The following is a 4,605-nucleotide window of genomic DNA, read 5'->3' as shown; positions in this document are numbered from 1 at the left end:
AAAAGTATAACATATGAATAAATATACATTTAACGTATATTTAATATATATTTATTTTGAATATATTCCTTTACTTTACTTTACTTTAAATTCTTTACTTAAAAATTTAAAGGGCTTGATGAAATACTTCTTAAAAAAAATTTTTCGTTACTTATGACCAAATACACTGGACTACAAAAACTTTAATCGGAATCAAAAATAGACTTTCACAAAATAAAAGTATATAATATTTCATAAATATCGATTTTTATACTCCTTAACATTAGTCAACGCTTTTACGCGACTACACTCGGAAAATCGTATAAATTTCCCTAGTACACACACATATAGAATTTGGATAAATTCTACGGTAACGATTAGACTGAATCTTAACATTTAACTATCATAGGGAAATAAAATTACTAAATTAATTCTAATTATTAATAAGAACATACATATTAATGAGAATTAATATTATAACAATATATAAATAAGAATATTAAATATTACTATTATTAAGAACATAAAAAACTAAATTTGATTAATCGAAACTAATTTCACTAATTTCTATTAGTATTGTAATTATACCGTTAAGATAAGCCTAATTGAAAGACACTAGTGTTACCGATTCGACAAGCGTTCGTCGCATTCGTGATTCAATAAAATTGGCAATTTAAACTGATTAAAATTTTCAAGTTATTTTTTTCGACTTAAACAAAAAAAACTTTAAATATGTTTAACTTTTTATATTCTACGTTATTTAGATTTATGTAATATTCAAGAAAATCAGTGTACTCCTCTTATAAGGTATATTAGAGTAAATTAAAATACAATACCAAGAACTTTAACACGAAAATAGCGTATTTTGGAATATGATGATAGCCGTTTTCACAATGTTGACTATCTATATCTAGAATTTTTTTTTTTTCATAGTAAAATATATCATATAAGCTTTAATTTGAGATTCNTATATCTAGAATTTTTTTTTTTTTCATAGTAAAATATATCATATAAGCTTTAATTTGAGATCCAATAAAAGTGTAAATAATTCCGGAACATTTTTAAAAATTAAGTTGAAAAAGTTTAACTTGTAAGCAAAAATTGTTTTTTTGAATCCCCCATGTTGGTGAATCAAAAGTCAGTTGAAAAAATTTATATTAAATGAAAGGGAATTATATACGGTTTCAATATAATAGCAAATTTTGATTTGTTCATTTTTAAAAAAGTTATGGCAGTTTTATTGAAAAAAATTCAAAATTTACAGATTTTAAAAATCATAATTTTTTGGGGGATTTGCACAATTTTTCTATTAAAGAGTGGTGGCGTCGAATAGTTTGTTTTTAATCCACCCGCACTTAATCCTAATACGGTTGTATTGACGAGGATATGTGAATATCTTGTTGCTCGTCATTACGACCGTTATTTTGTATAGATAATCCTGAATTTTTAAAACTCACAACCACACCTAAACACGCCGTCGTACATTGTCATTGCTCTCCTCGTTTCATCGACATTTTGTTTTTTCTTGTCAAACTCATATTCTATACGTACCGTCATACTTCCACTAATCCTTGATCCCTCAGACTAATATCCACACTCGACTCTTCAATGTTTCCCCGTCAAAAAACGAATAAATCTATACGTAGAATCGATTTTCTCCTCGTATTAATAACCGGTCAGTACTCACGGNGATTTTCTCCTCGTATTGATAACCGGTCAGTACTCACGGAGGTATTCACCGTGTGTTTTGTGAAAATAAAACATGAATTTTAATCTGAACATTTTTCGAAAAATCGTTAGCAATTTAAAGTCGATAATTTAAAATCGAAAATTTTAACACCAAAATAGCATTTTTTTAAACTACGGAAGCCGTTCGCACGTACAAGATAAAACGTTAGGCCATGTTTGAAGCTCAGNTTGCACGTACAAGATAAAACGTTAGGGCATGTTTGAAGCTCGGAGTATTTTCGGAATATTTTCAAAACTTCAGACGAAATAGTAACATTTTTGTGCAGGGATGCTATTTTGAATTTCCCCCTGCGGGTAAAGGTTCAAATTTTCAAAAATATTACATTAAATAAAAAAAAATTACCTGAGGTTTTAATATGAAAAAAATTATTTTTATTTGTTCATTTTTCAATAAGTCAAGGCAGAAAAAAAAAATGTCAAAATTTACCGATTTTAAATGTAGTATAATATTTTAATCCCTTTCTGCATGAATTAATTGTTTTTCTCAAAAAAAAATATCTATGTAGATTTGGGGTCATAGTGACATGAAAAAATTAAAAAAAAATTTTTTGACCATTTTTGATCCTAAAAAACCCTAAAGAGTAATGTGTGCCAAAAATGGAACAATGCGCACCAAAAATATTTATGTGCCATATTTGGATCTTATGCGTTAAAGTATACAGCACTATTATGTGCCATATATGGGACATATGCAGCTATGAAATAATACTTACATTACTATAACACACTATATTTTTTACTTTGTGTATAAAAATAAAAATCACTTGTCTTGTAATTAAAAAAATTTAAACAATTTTATATAATAACATATATAAAAATAATCACATATCTAGTAATTAAAAAAATTTAAACAATTTTATATAAAAATAACCATCACATATCTTGTAACAAAAAAATTAAAAAATGTTTACACATAAATAACAATCACATATTTTGTAACAAAAAAATTTAAAAAATTTTATATAAAAATAACAATCACACATCTTGTAACAAAAAAATTTAAACAATGTTTGTAATACATATGGCATATTTTAAACTGTATGGAAAAGAAGGAAACAGTTCCTCTCCTTGTTTATACATAAAGGTATTGTACATTTTTGACAGGTTATCATAGTCTTAAAATTGCAATCAGGATATTTACATCTTATACGATTGTTGGTATGAATAGGATAATGATCATACCCATCCAGTCTTACTTCTTGTTCAGGAATTTCCTTGCAAGGACCTCTCCTCCGTTTTTTTTCATTATACATATACTCAGTTGTGTTTTCTTCTAAAGTTGGTCTCCCTCTCCTTTTCGGTGATACTTTTTGTTTTTCACATAAAACTTCCGATACTAAGAGTTTGAAGTCTACTAGTGGTAAATAAAAGTTATCGGTATGAACTCGACGATATAGCAGCCATGCATTCACCACACACAAATCCAAAACATGGAAAAATATTTTGATATAATATTTTTTGGACTTGATACTTATTCTGTAGTAGCCTAGCATTGAATCGAGCAAATCGACTCCCCCCATATAAGAGTTATATGTATCAATTGCCTTGGGGCACGGTACCATTTTGTATTTTTTTTCACTTCTAAAAAATCTTTTTTTTTCCCCAATTGGCTAACTTCCAACATAAGTGGACACCATGTTCACTAATTTGTTATCGTACCACGAAACTGCTGATAATGTTACATCATTAATTGTTGTAAGTTTCTCACAGAAAGTGCCTCTACCTTTTTTTTTAAAATCTTTTTCACTTGGCATATTTAATCCAGTTAAGCGATTTAATCTAGCAGTTCCTAGGGGAAGAATACCTTCTTTCTCCAAATAAATTAGTAAGTCTATACTTGTAAACCAGTTGTCAAAAAATATCTTGTAATTGCAATTTCTTGGTATTGATGCAGCCATTTTTACAACCATATTGCTACTTACTGAGAATGAAGGCAAGTTATCAGGCATAATATTAGTTTGAGCACCAGCAAAAATTTCAAAATCATAGCTAAATCCAGATAAACCACTTAACACAAATACTTTATAGCCCCATTTATGGGGTTTTTTAGGGTTGTATTGTTTGAGAGATGATCTGGATTTAGTGGGTATGATTTGCTCGTCCACCGCAAGGTACTCTTCTTTTGGAATAGAGGTACATATAGTTCTAACTGCATCAATAAGGGGACGGACTTTAAACAATNGGGTCATTTTTATAGGTCACCTGATTACACTTGAATACCTAAACATTTATTGAATTTAATATTAAATAAAATTATATTTTATGATAAAAATAAAAAATTGATATGTATTTATATCATATATTATATTATAGTTTATCACTATAAACGATAAATAAAATGTTTTTTTTGTTGTAAATTTGAAGACTTGCAATTATCTGTAAAAAAAAAACAGTATATAATCAATATTTTGTTTATACTTTTGTTGTTTGAATTCTTCATATTTAATATTTTTAATTTCCTTTAAAAAAACATATTAAATAAGCCATTTTCTTTGTTAGTAAGTTTTTGATGAGACATGGTTTTTAATTGTCATGTTTTGCAAATATGCTATGACAGGCTTATGTTTTGATAATAATTCAACATTTTTACAGGTAAAGAATATTTTAAAAAGAAAATTGTGTATACATTTACCTTATGAGTATGTTATTTCATAATTATTACTCCTAATATATATTATTACTTCAAAAAAAAAATTAGTAGAAAAATTATACATTTCTTTAAATTTATCATATATATAAAGCTGAGGGTTCTTGAACAGCTCAAAAATGTAGAAAATTGTACTTTTTGTTATATACAAAATATTTTTCATGGTGTGGAGAATAATAAATTTAGCCTTTTTGAAAATTGTATTCTAGTTACACTTAAGTTTGAATTTC

At 27.0% G+C, this 4,605-nt stretch overlaps 1 protein-coding gene across 2 annotated transcripts in view; it reads right to left on the bottom strand.

Moving 5' to 3' along the window:
* The window catches only part of LOC126899886 (uncharacterized), a 43,521-nt gene that overhangs the window by 37,602 nt on the left and 1,314 nt on the right, over positions 1-4,605 (bottom strand). The gene's annotated exons all lie outside the window — the stretch shown is intronic.

This window comes from Daktulosphaira vitifoliae, unplaced genomic scaffold (genome assembly GCF_025091365.1).
Source record: "Daktulosphaira vitifoliae isolate Bord-2020 unplaced genomic scaffold, ASM2509136v1 Scaffold_2, whole genome shotgun sequence".
Lineage (NCBI taxonomy): Eukaryota > Metazoa > Arthropoda > Insecta > Hemiptera > Phylloxeridae > Daktulosphaira > Daktulosphaira vitifoliae.
This window is presented reverse-complemented; position numbering and strand designations above follow the sequence as displayed.